At 59.4% G+C, this 13798-nt stretch overlaps 1 pseudogene; it reads left to right on the forward strand.

The window, feature by feature from the left end:
• Positions 1 to 1589: 1589 nt before the first annotated feature.
• LOC132407264 (peptidyl-prolyl cis-trans isomerase-like) lies at positions 1590 to 2094 on the forward strand (annotated as a pseudogene).
• The last annotated feature ends 11704 nt before the right edge of the window (positions 2095 to 13798 follow it).

Raw genomic sequence — 13798 nt, forward strand, 5'->3', positions numbered from 1 at the left:
ATGTGCACAAGTCGGAGCTCACAGTTTCCCTTCCGCTGGTCCTCCATCGATTTCCCTGGACTTCATCGACTCCAAGTCTACTCCTTGCTGGTGTCTATGACTTCTCCTTTCAGGCATCTTCTCTCTCCATCTTCCGACGAACAAAAGACCCAGATCACCTTGGTCTCAGGCACACAACAAGAACAAATACTCCCCTCCACTGGACAGCGCACATTCCAAAGCACCTCCCCCCCCCCCCCCACTATCTCTAGTTATTACACAAACACTGCTGCTACAAAATGACTGATACATCAGCAGTGAAGCCTTTCCCAGGGGTTACACTCTCCCCCCCCCCCCACCAAATTTAGTCATGTCCTCATGACACTGAGATAATTTGCCAATGCTTCATGCTAAGCACAAAGTGCAACCCAGGTGTAAAAGGCAGTGAAACGGTAGGGGTCACACTCTGCTGCCCCGGTGCTACTTAGGCCAGCCTATCCGGTGGGCTCCTGATTCTTTGAGACCTCCGTTCCCCCTCATCTACATGTCTGACACTACTGGTGATGCACCATCAATAACTCTCGGAGACGGGAGGCGAACGATAGGCTTTTATTAGCTGCAAGAGACCACCACACAACATCCTGGAGACTGAGGGAGGGGCAGTGCCTCCAATCGCCTTTCTACAGGGGTCTGTGGGAGCAGTCAGCAGAGGGGCGTGTCCAGACGGGTATATGCAGTTCACCACAACTGGGGCTACTTCTGGGCTACCCGGCCAGGATGATCACTCGTACCCTCCGGCAACTCGGACCCCTCTGTCCCCTGGCTGAACCCGCTTCATCCCTTCCAGGGTCCCGCTGAAACCCAGGCTGTCTACAGATAGCCCCCCACCCCCACCCTCGATTTCACCTGACTCAGCTGGGAAGGGCTGGGAATCTTTCCTCGATGGGGGGGGGGGTAGTTAGCAAAAGGCACCCCCAATTCCTCATCCTCCGTATCCCATTCAGGGGTGGGGGCTGGTCTGATCTCCTGCTGCGGGTCCTTCAGTCTCCCCGCGTCGCCTAAGGGTCCCCTTCCTGGGCATCGGCTCCATGTCTTGTCACGACAGCGCAGTAGATACGGCAATTACGCTTGTGAATTTGCATGTGTCAATTTAATTGTGATAGTATTTAACTACATTCTTGCCACCGTAGTGCTTGGGACAGAGCATCGCAAAGCTTCGCGTTCGGCCTTCCCTCAGCCATTGGACTTTGTAGCGGCATGCGTTCAATGTTAGATATTCTTGCCGGCCTCGTTTCCCTTTTGAGAGTTTTAGCTGACGGCCCCGTTTGGCCGAGCGTTTATTGTTTTATTTTCCCTTTTTCAAATTGAAGTCTGTGAACTATATTGAGCAATATACCTGACATAATCACGATATATACCTGAAATATAACCACTGTGTACTAGCTATTTACTACACTATATAATCACTCCTATGTACTGAATATTACTATGTATTATTTTACTAGACACATTTTGCTATGTATTTTTTTAACTAGATACTTTGTACTCTCTTAGCTGCATACTGCGGCAATTACAGAACACCTGTTTAGCTAGCGGCACTAAGTAGCTAAAATGTTTCTCGGCTCTGCCCAATACTTCCTGCATTGTCGCAGACACCGCTCGCATTTCTCTCCGGCCTCAGAAGCCGCAGCACCACGGCCAGCAAGAACCCCAGGGTTTTTATGGACATCTCTATTGGGGGTAAACCCCAGGGTCGCATAGTGACGGAGCTAAGAGCAGATGTTGTCCCAAAGACTGCAGAAAACTTCCGTGTATTATGCACAGGCGAGAAGGGTTTCGGTTACAAAGGCTCAACCTTCCGCGGAATCATTCCTGAATTCATGTGCCAGGGTGGTGACTTCACAAGGCAGAACGGCACCGGAGGCAAGTCCATCTATGGGGAGAAGTTTAAAGATGAGAATTTTCAGCCGATGCACACGGGCAGGCGTCCTGTCCATGGCCAATGCTGGACCAAATACAAAAGGTTCCCAGTTCTGCATATGCACCGCAGCAACCTCGGTGACAAGTTCATTGATTGCCGCAGCCTTTGTTTGCAAATAAAGGTTTAAACTTCTCGAAGAATTGTCGGCGTCTCCTGGTCTTTTCAAGTAACCACGACAACTATCGACCTTCTTCAGTGTCTCTCACTCTGCACTTGGGCCGTATCCGAACCGTTGTGACAGCAAGTCTCGACCACAAGAGTGGACCCAGCAGAGAGAGAGAGTAGCTGAACTCGGCCGTGAGGTTCATTGGTCAGGTCGGCGATGGAATCCGTCCTCAGTGAAGTTACGGTGGGAGTGAGGCAGACAACCTCGTGTTGACAGACCCAGTCTCCCTTGGAGGAACAGGTACCGTCCCTTGCAGCAACTGTCCAACAGCTCGCCACAGACAATCGATTTCCGCACTCATGGTCGCTGTCCAGGCAGATGTCCTGAGCCCAATGCGAGCTGACCTCCCGAGCCCAGCCTGGTCGTTTTGGCGTACGTGGCCAATCTTCCTGACGGATCTCCACTCAGCTCTACGGGAGCAAGGATACCTCACAGCCCAGTCATTCCGACATTTCGTTGCGGAGTTAAGGATGGTTTTTGATCTTCCAGTACGGGGTCGGGAGGCTGCCCACCGACTCTTGGACCTGCGCCAAGGCAGAGGAACGGTGAGAGCCAATACAGTTAATTCTTAAAAATGCAGGAGAGACGGGATGGAATCTCATCACTGCCTTCCAGCGTGGACTGAACGCAGGGATCCGGCCCGGGACGAGCAGGGTGACCTGATTAATCTGGCTATTGGAATTGACCACCGGGAAAGAATGTTTCAATCTTGCTGCTCGCCGCCAGACCACCGTCTTTCCTCACTCTCTCCCCCTCCCTCATCTGATCGCCCTCTCCCCTCCCTCATCTGATCGCCCTCTCCCCTCCCTCATCTGATCGCCCTCTCCCCTCCCTCATCTGATCACCCTCTCCCCTCCCTCATCTGATCACCCTCTCCCCTCCCTCATCTGATCGCCCTCTCCCCTCCCTCATCTGATCGCCCTCTCCCTCCCTCATCTGATCACCCTCTCCCCTCCCTCATCTGATCACCCTCTCCCCCTCCCTCATCTGATCACCCTCTCCCCCTCCCTCATCTGACCACCGTCTTTCCTCACTCTCTCCCCCTCCCTCATCTGATCGCCCTCTCCCCTCCCTCATCTGATCGCCCTCTCCCTCCCTCATCAGATCACCGTCTTTCCTCACCCTCTCCCCCTCCCTCATCTGATCACCCTCTCCCCCTCCCTCATCTGACCACCGTCTTTCCTCACCCTCTCCCCTCCCTCATCTGATCACCCTCTCCCCCTCCCTCATCTGAACGCCCTCTCCCCCTCCCTCATCTGATCGCCCTCTCCCCTCCCTCATCTGATCGCCCTCTCCCCTCCCTCATCTGATCGCCCTCTCCCCTCCCTCATCTGATCACCCTCTCCCCTCCCTCATCTGATCGCCCTCTCCCCTCCCTCATCTGATCGCCCTCTTTCCTCCCTCATCTGATCGCCCTCTCCCCTCCCTCATCTGATCACCGTCTTTCCTCACTCTCTCCCCCTCCCTCATCTGATCGCCCTCTCCCCTCCCTCATCTGATCACCGTCTTTCCTCACTCTCTCCCCCTCCCTCATCTGATCGCCCTCTCCCCTCCCTCATCTGATCGCCCTCTCCCCTCCCTCATCTGATCACCGTCTTTCCTCACTCTCTCCCCCTCCCTCATTTGATCGCCCTCTCCCCTCCCTCATCTGATCGCCCTCTCCCCTCCCTCATCTGATCGCCCTCTCCCCTCCCTCATCTGATCGCCCTCTTTCCTCACTCTCTCCCCTCCCTCATCTGATCGCCCTCTTTCCTCACTCTCTCCCCCTCCCTCATCTGATCGCCCTCTTTCCTCACTCTCTCCCCCTCCCTCATCTGATCGCCCTCTCCCCTCCCTCATCTGATCGCCTCTCCCCTCCCTCATGATCACCGTCTTTCCTCACCCTCTCCCCTCCCTCATCTGATCACCCCTTCCCTCCCTCATGATCACCGTCTTTCCTCACCCTCCCCCCCTCCCTCATCTGATCGCCCTCTCCCCTCCCTCATCTGATCGCCCTCTCCCCTCCCTCATCTGATCACCCTCTCCCCTCCCTCATCTGATCACACTCTCCCCTCCCTCATCTGATCGCCCTCTCCCCTCCCTCATGATCGCCCTCTTTCCTCACCCTCTCCCCCTCCCTCATGATCGCCCTCTCCCTCATGATCACCGTCTTTCCTCACCCTCTCCCCTCCCTCATCTGATCACCCTCTCCCCTCCCTCATGATCACCGTCTTTCCTCACCTCCCCCCCTCCCTCATCTGATCGCCCTCTCCCCTCCCTCATCTGATCGCCCTCTCCCCTCCCTCATCTGATCGCGCTCCTCTCCCCTCCCTCATCTGATCACACTCTCCCCTCCCTCATCTGATCGCCCTCTCCCCTCCCTCATGATCGCCCTCTTTCCTCACCCTCTCCCCTCCTCGATGATCGCCCTCTCCCCTCCCTCATCTGATCGCCCTCTCCCCTCCCTCATCTGATCACCCTCTCCCCTCCCTCATCTGATCACCCTCTCCCCTCCCTCATCTGATCGCCCTCTCCCCTCCCTCATCTGATCGCCCTCTCCCCTCCCTCATCTGATCGCCCTCTCCCCTCCCTCATCTGATCACCCTCTCCCCTCCCTCATCTGATCGCCCTCTCCCCTCCCTCATCTGATCACCGTCTTTCCTCACCCTCTCCCCTCCCTCATCTGATCACCCTCTCCCCTCCCTCATCTGATCGCCCTCTCCCTCCCTCATCTGATCACCGTCTTTCCTCACCCTCTCCCCTCCCTCATCTGATCACCCTCTCCCCTCCCTCATCTGATCGCCCTCTCCCCCTCCCTCATCTGATCGCCCTCTCCCCTCCCTCATCTGATCGCCCTCTCCCCTCCCTCATCTGATCGCCCTCTCCCCTCCCTCATCTGATCGCCATCTCCCCTCCCTCATCTGATCACCCTCTCCCCTCCCTCATCTGATCGCCCTCTCCCCTCCCTCATCTGATCACCCTCTCCCCTCCCTCATCTGATCGCCCTCTCCCCTCCCTCATCTGATCACCGTCTTTCCTCACCCTCTCCCCTCCCTCATCTGATCACCCTCTCCCCCTCCCTCATGATCGCCCTCTTTCCTCACCCTCTCCCCTCCCTCATGATCGCCCTCTCCCCTCCCTCATCTGATCACCGTCTTTCCTCACCCTCTCCCTCCCTCATCTGATCACCCTCTCCCCTCCCTCATGATCACCGTCTTTCCTCACCCTCTCCCCCTCCCTCATCTGATCGCCCTCTCCCCTCCCTCATCTGATCGCCTCTCCCCTCCCTCATCTGATCGCCCTCTCCCCTCCCTCATCTGATCACACTCTCCCCTCCCTCATCTGATCGCCCTCTCCCCTCCCTCATGATCGCCCTCTTTCCTCACCCTCTCCCCCTCCCTCATGATCGCCCTCTCCCCTCCCCTCCCTCATCTGATCGCCCTCTCCCCTCCCTCATCTGATCACCCTCTCCCCTCCCTCATCTGATCGCCCTCTCCCCTCCCTCATCTGATCGCCCTCTCCCTCCCTCATCTGATCGCCCTCTCCCCCTCCCTCATCTGATCGCCCTCTCCTCTCCCCTCCCTCATCTGATCGCCCTCTCCCCTCCCTCATCTGATCGATCCCTCTTCTCCCTCTCCCTCCATCTGATCACCCTCTTTCCACCCTCTCCCTCCCTCATCTGATCACCCTCTCCCCTCCCTCATCTGATCGCCCTCTCCCCTCCCTCATCTGATCGCCCTCTCCCCTCCCTCATCTGATCGCCCTCTCACCTCTCCCTCCTCATCTGATCACCCTCTCCCCCTCCCTCATCTGATCGCCCTCTCCCCTCCCTCATCTGATCGCCCTCTCCCCTCCCTCATCTGATCGCCCTCTCCCCTCCTCATCTGATCGCCCTCTCCCCTCCCTCATCTGATCACCCTCTCCCCTCCCTCATCTGATCGCCCTCTCCCCCTCCTCATCTGATCACCGTCTTTCCTCACCCTCTCCCCTCCCTCATCTGATCACCCTCTCCCCTCCCTCATCTGATCGCCCTCTCCCCTCCCTCATCTGATCACCGTCTCCCCTCCCTCATCTGATCACCCTCTCCCCCTCCCTCATCTGATCGCCCTCTCCCCTCCCTCATCTGATCGCCCTCTCCCCTCCCTCATCTGATCGCCCTCTCCCCTCCCTCATCTGATCGCCCTCTCCCCTCCCTCATCTGATCACCCTCTCCCCTCCCTCATCTGATCGCCCTCTCCCCCTCCCTCATGATCGCCCTCTTTCCTCACCCTCTCCCCTCCCTCATGATCACCGTCTTTCCTCACCCTCTCCCCTCCCTCATCTGATCGCCCTCTCCCCTCCCTCATCTGATCGCCCTCTCCCCTCCCTCATCTGATCACCGTCTTTCCTCACCCTCTCCCCTCCCTCATCTGATCACCCTCTCCCCTCCCTCATCTGATCGCCCTCTCCCCTCCTCATCTGATCACCGTCTTTCCTCACCCTCTCCCCTCCCTCATCTGATCACCCTCTCCCCTCCCTCATCTGATCGCCCTCTCCCCTCCCTCATCTGATCGCCCTCTCCCCTCCCTCATCTGATCGCCCTCTCCCCTCCCTCATCTGATCGCCATCTCCCCTCCCTCATCTGATCACCCTCTCCCCTCCCTCATCTGATCGCCCTCTCCCCTCCCTCATCTGATCACCCTCTCCCCTCCCTCATCTGATCGCCCTCTCCCCTCCCTCATCTGATCACCCTCTCCCCTCTCCCTCATCTGATCGCCCTCCTTCCCCTCCCTCATCTGATCACCCTCTCCCCCTCCCCTCATGATCGCCCTCTTTCCTCACCCTCTCCCCCTCCCTCATGATCGCCCTCTCCCCTCCCTCATCTGATCACCGTCTTTCCTCACCCTCTCCCCCTCCCTCATCTGATCGCCCTCTTTCTCACCCTCTCCCCCTCCCTCATCTGATCGCCCTCTCCCCCTCCCTCATCTGATCGCGCTCTCCCCTCCCTCATCTGATCACCCTCTCCCCTCCCTCATCTGATCGCCCTCTTTCCTCTCACCCTCTCCCCCTCCCTCATCTGATCGCCCTCTCCCCTCCCTCATCTGATCGCCCTCTTTCCTCACTCTCTCTCCCCTCCCTCATCTGATCGCCCTCTCCCCTCCCTCAGCTGATCGCCCTCTCCCCTCCCTCATCTGATCACCGTCTTTCCTCACCCTCTCCCCCTCCCTCATCTGATCGCCCTCTCCCCTCCCTCATCTGATCGCCCTCTCCCCTCCCTCATCTGATCACCCTCTCCCCTCCCTCATCTGATCGCCCTCTCCCCTCCCTCATCTGATCGCCCTCTCCCCTCCCTCATCTGATCACCCTCTCCCCTCCCTCATCTGATCACCCTCTCCCCTCCCTCATCTGATCACCGTCTTCCTCCCCCTCTCCCCCTCCCTCATCTGATCGCCCTCTCCCCCTCCTCATGATCACCGTCTTTCCTCACCCTCTCCCCTCCCTCATCTGATCACCCTCTCCCCCTCCCTCATCTGATCACCGTCTTCCCTCCCCCTCTCCCCCTCCCTCATCTGATCACCCTCTCCCCTCCCTCATGATCACCGTCTTTCTCCCCTCTCCCCTCCCTCATCTGATCACCCTCTCCCCTCCCTCATCTGATCACCGTCTTTCCTCACCCTCTCCCCCTCCCTCATCTGATCACGCCCTCTCCCCTCCCTCATCTGATCGCCCTCTCCCCCTCCCTCATGATCGCCCTCTTTCCTCACCCTCTCCCCTCCCTCATGATCACCGTCTTTCCTCACCCTCTCCCCTCCCTCATCTGATCGCCCTCTCCCCTCCCTCATCTGATCACCCTCTCCCCTCCCTCATGATCGCCTCTCTTTCCTCACCCTCTCCCCCTCCCTCATCTGATCGCCCTCTCCCCTCCCTCATCTGATCGCCCTCTCCCCCTCCCTCATGATCGCCCTCTCCCCTCCCTCATCTGATCACCCTCTTTCCTCACCCTCTCCCCTCCCTCATCTGACACCGTCTTTCCTCACCCTCTCCCCCTCCCTCATCTGATCACCCTCTTCCCCTCCCTCATCTGATCGCCCTCTCCCCTCCCTCATCTGATCACCCTCTCCCCTCCCTCATCTGATCGCCCTCTCCCCCTCCCTCATCTGACCGTCTTTCCTCACTCTCTCCCCCTCCCTCATCTGATCGCCCTCTCCCCTCCCTCATCTGATCACCCTCTCCCCCTCCCTCATGATCGCCCTCTTTCCTCACCCTCTCCCCCTCCCTCATGATCACCGTCTTTCCTCACCCTCTCCCCTCCCTCATCTGATCGCCCTCTCCTCCTCCCTCCCTCATCTGATCACCCTCTCCCCCTCCCTCATGATCGCCCTCTTTCCTCACCCTCTCCCCCTCCCTCATGATCGCCCTCTCCCCCTCCCTCATGATCACCGTCTTTCCTCACCCTCTCCCCTCCCTCATCTGATCACCCTCTCCCCTCCCTCATCTGATCGCCCTCTCCCCCTCCCTCATCTGATCACCCTCTCCCCTCCCTCATCTGATCGCCCTCTCCCCTCCCTCATCTGATCACCGTCTTTCCTCACCCTCTCCCCCTCCCTCATCTGACCGTCTTTCCTCACTCTCTCCCCCTCCCTCATCTGATCGCCCTCTCCCCTCCCTCATCTGATCACCCTCTCCCCTCCCTCATCTGATCGCCCTCTCCCCCTCCCTCATGATCGCCCTCTCCCCCTCCCTCATGATCACCGTCTTTCCTCACCCTCTCCCCCTCCCTCATCTGATCGCCCTCTCCCCTCCCTCATCTGATCGCCCTCTCCCCCTCCCTCATGATCGCCCTCTCCCCCTCCCTCATGATCACCGTCTTTCCTCACCCTCTCCCCTCCCTCATCTGATCGCCCTCTCCCCTCCCTCATCTGAACGCCCTCTCCCCTCCCTCATCTGATCGCCCTCTCCCCTCCCTCATCTGATCACCCTCTCCCCTCCCTCATCTGATCGCCCTCTCCCCCTCCCTCATGATCACCGTCTTTCCTCACCCTCTCCCCCTCCCTCATCTGATCGCCCTCTCCCCCTCCCTCATGATCACCGTCTTTCCTCACCCTCCCCCCCTCCCTCATCTGATCGCCCTCTCCCCTCCCTCATCTGATCACCGTCTTTCCTCGTCCTCTCCCCCTCCCTCATGATCACCGTCTTTCCTCACCCTCTCCCCTCCCTCATCTGATCGCCCTCTCCCCTCCCTCATCTGATCACCGTCTTTCCTCGTCCTCTCCCCCTCCCTCATGATCACCGTCTTTCCTCACCCTCTCCCCTCCCTCATCTGATCGCCCTCTCCCCTCCCTCATCTGATCACCGTCTTTCCTCACCCTCTCCCCCTCCCTCATCTGATCGCCCTCTCCCCTCCCTCATCTGATCACCCTCTCCCCTCCCTCATCTGATCGCCCTCTCCCCTCCCTCATCTGATCACCCTCTCCCCTCCCTCATCTGATCACCCTCTCCCCTCCCTCATCTGATCGCCCTCTTCCCCCTCCCTCATGATCGCCCTCTCCCCCTCCCTCATGATCACCGTCTTTCCTCACCCTCTCCCCCTCCCTCATCTGATCGCCCTCTCCCCTCCCTCATCTGATCGCCCTCTCCTCCCCCTCCCTCATGATCGCCCTCTCCCCCTCCCTCATGATCACCGTCTTTCCTCACCCTCTCCCCTCCCTCATCTGATCGCCCTCTCCCCCTCCCTCATCTGAACGCCCTCTCCCCTCCCTCATCTGATCGCCCTCTCCCCTCCCTCATCTGATCACCCTCTCCCCTCCCTCATCTGATCGCCCTCTCCCCCTCCCTCATGATCACCGTCTTTCCTCACCCTCTCCCCCTCCCTCATCTGATCGCCCTCTCCCCCCTCCCTCATGATCACCGTCTTTCCTCACCCTCTCCCCCCTCCCTCATCTGATCGCCCTCTCCCCTCCCTCATCTGATCACCGTCTTTCCTCGTCCTCTCCCCCTCCCTCATGATCACCGTCTTTCCTCACCCTCTCCCCTCCCTCATCTGATCGCCCTCTCCCCTCCCTCATCTGATCACCGTCTTTCCTCGTCCTCTCTCCCCCTCCCTCATGATCACCGTCTTTCCTCACCCTCTCCCCTCCCTCATCTGATCGCCCTCTCCCCTCCCTCATCTGATCACCGTCTTTCCTCACCCTCTCCCCCTCCCTCATCTGATCGCCCTCTCCCTCCCTCATCTGATCACCCTCTCCCCTCCCTCATCTGATCGCCCTCTCCCCCTCCCTCATCTGATCACCCTCTCCCCTCCCTCATCTGATCACCCTCTCCCCTCCCTCATCTGATCGCCCTCTTCCTCCTCCCTCATCTGATCGCCCTCTCCTCCCTCTCGACCCCTCCTCATCTGATCGCCCTCTCCCCTCCCTCATCTGATCGCCCTCTCCCCCTCCCTCATCTGATCGCCTCTCTCCCCCTCCCTCGATCTGATCGCCCTCTCCCCTCCCTCATCTGATCGTCCTCTCCCCTCCCTCATCTGATCACCCTCTTTCCTCACCCTCTCCCCTCCCTCATCTGATCACCTTCTCCCCTCCCTCATCTGATCACCCTCTTTCCTCACTCTCTCCCCCTCCCTCATCTGATCGCCTCTCTCCCCTCCCTCATCTGATCACCCTCTCCCCTCTCCTCATCTGATCACCCTCTCCCCTCCCTCATGATCGCCCTCTCCCCTCCCTCATGATCGCCCTCTTTCCTCACCCTCTCCCCTCCCTCATCTGATCACCCTCTCCCCCTCCCTCATGATCACCGTCTTTCCTCACCCTCTCCCCTCCCTCATCTGATCGCCCTCTCCCCTCCCTCATCTGATCACCGTCTTTCCTCACCCTCTCCCCTCCCTCATCTGATCACCCTCTCCCCTCCCTCATGATCACCGTCTTTCCTCACCCTCTCCCCTCCCTCATCTGATCGCCCTCTCCCCTCCCTCATCTGATCACCGTCTTTCCTCACCCTCTTCCCTCACCCTCTTCCCCTCCCTCATCTGATCGCCCTCTTTCCTCACCCTCTCCCCTCCCTCATCTGATCACCGTCTTTCCTCACCCTCTCCCCTCCCTCATCTGATCGCCCCTCTCCCCTCCCTCATCTGATCGCCCTCTCCGCCTCCCTCATCTGATCACCTTCTCCCCTCCCTCATCTGATCACCCTCTTTCCTCACTCTCTCCCCCTCCCTCATCTGATCGCCCTCTCCCCTCCCCTCATCTGATCACCCTCTCCCCTCCCTCATCTGATCACCCCTCTCCCCTCCCTCATGATCGCCCTCTCCCCTCCCTCATGATCGCCCTCTTTCCTCACCCTCTCCCCTCCCTCATCTGATCACCCTCTCCCCCTCCCTCATGATCACCGTCTTTCCTCACCCTCTCCCCTCCCTCATCTGATCGCCCTCTCCCCCTCCCTCATCTGATCACCGTCTTTCCTCACCCTCTCCCCTCCCTCATCTGATCACCCTCTCCCCTCCCTCATGATCACCGTCTTTCCTCACCCTCTCCCCTCCCTCATCTGATCGCCCTCTCCCCTCCCTCATCTGATCACCGTCTTTCCTCACCCTCTTCCCTCACCCTCTTCCCCTCCCTCATCTGATCGCCCTCTTTCCTCACCCTCTCCCCTCCCTCATCTGATCACCGTCTTTCCTCACCCTCTCCCCCTCCCTCATCTGATCGCCCCTCTCCCCTCCCTCATCTGATCGCCCTCTCCCCTCCCTCATCTGATCGCCCTCTCCCCCTCCCTCATCTGATCACCCTCTCCCCTCCCTCATCTGATCGCCCTCTCCCCTCCCTCATCTGATCACCGTCTTTCCTCACCCTCTCCCCCTCCCTCATCTGACCGTCTTTCCTCACTCTCTCCCCCTCCCTCATCTGATCGCCCTCTCCCCTCCCTCATCTGATCACCCTCTCCCCTCCCTCATCTGATCGCCCTCTCTCCCTCCCTCATGATCGCCCTCTCCCCCTCCCTCATGATCACCGTCTTTCCTCACCCTCTCCCCCTCCCTCATCTGATCACCCTCTCCCCTCCCTCATCTGATCGCCCTCTCCCCTCCCTCATCTGATCACCCTCTCCCCTCCCTCATGATCGCCCTCTTTCCTCACCCTCTCCCCCTCCCTCATCTGATCGCCCTCTCCCCTCCCTCATCTGATCGCCCTCTCCCCTCCCTCATGATCGCCCTCTCCCCTCCCTCATCTGATCACCCTCTTTCCTCACCCTCTCCCCTCCCTCATCTGACCACCGTCTTTCCTCACCCTCTCCCCTCCCTCATCTGATCACCCTCTTCCCCTCCCTCATCTGATCGCCCTCTCACCTCCCTCATCTGATCACCCTCTCCCCTCCCTCATCTGATCGCCCTCTCCCCCTCCCTCATCTGACCGTCTTTCCTCACTCTCTCCCCCTCCCTCATCTGATCGCCCTCTCCCCTCCCTCATCTGATCACCCTCTCCCCCTCCCTCATGATCGCCCTCTTCCTCACCCTCTCCCCCTCCCTCATGATCACCGTCTTTCCTCACCCTCTCCCCCTCCCTCATCTGATCGCCCTCTCCCCTCCCTCATCTGATCACCCTCTCCCCCTCCCTCATGATCGCCCTCTTTCCTCACCCTCTCCCCCTCCCTCATGATCGCCCTCTCCCCCTCCCTCATGATCACCGTCTTTCCTCACCCTCTCCCCTCCCTCATCTGATCACCCTCTCCCCTCCCTCATCTGATCGCCCTCTCCCCTCCCTCATCTGATCACCCTCTTCCCCTCCCTCATGATCACCGTCTTTCCTCACCCTCTCCCCTCCCTCATCTGATCGCCCTCCTCCGCCTCCCTCATCTGATCACCCTCTCCCCTCCCTCATGATCGCCCTCTTTCCTCACCCTCTCCCCCTCCCTCATCTGATCGCCCTCTCCCCTCCCTCATCTGATCGCCCTCTCCCCTCCCTCATGATCGCCCTCTCCCCTCCCTCATCTGATCACCCTCTTTCCTCACCCTCTCCCCTCCCTCATCTGACCACCGTCTTTCCTCACCCTCTCCCCTCCCTCATCTGATCACCCTCTTCCCCTCCCTCATCTGATCGCCCTCTCCCCTCCCTCATCTGATCACCCTCTCCCCTCCCTCATCTGATCGCCCTCTCCCCCTCCCTCATCTGACCGTCTTTCCTCACTCTCTCCCCTCCCTCATCTGATCGCCCTCTCCCCTCCCTCATCTGATCACCCTCTCCCCCTCCCTCATGATCGCCCTCTTTCCTCACCCTCTCCCCCTCCCTCATGATCACCGTCTTTCCTCACCCTCTCCCCCTCCCTCATCTGATCGCCCTCTCCCCTCCTCATCTGATCACCCTCTCCCCCTCCCTCATGATCGCCCTCTTTCCTCACCCTCTCCCCCTCCCTCATGATCGCCCTCTCCCCCTCCCTCATGATCACCGTCTTTCCTCACCCTCTCCCCTCCCTCATCTGATCACCCTCTCCCCTCCCTCATCTGATCGCCCTCTCCCCCTCCCTCATCTGATCACCCTCTCCCCTCCCTCATCTGATCGCCCTCTCCCCTCCCTCATCTGATCACCGTCTTTCCTCACCCTCTCCCCCTCCCTCATCTGACCGTCTTTCCTCACTCTCTCCCCCTCCCTCATCTGATCGCCCTCTCCCCTCCCTCATCTGATCACCCTCTCCCTCCCTCATCTGATCGCCCTCTCCCCCTCCCTCAT

The sequence above is a fragment of the Hypanus sabinus genome, chromosome 18, assembly GCF_030144855.1.
Source record: "Hypanus sabinus isolate sHypSab1 chromosome 18, sHypSab1.hap1, whole genome shotgun sequence".
Taxonomy (NCBI): Eukaryota; Metazoa; Chordata; class Chondrichthyes; order Myliobatiformes; family Dasyatidae; genus Hypanus; species Hypanus sabinus.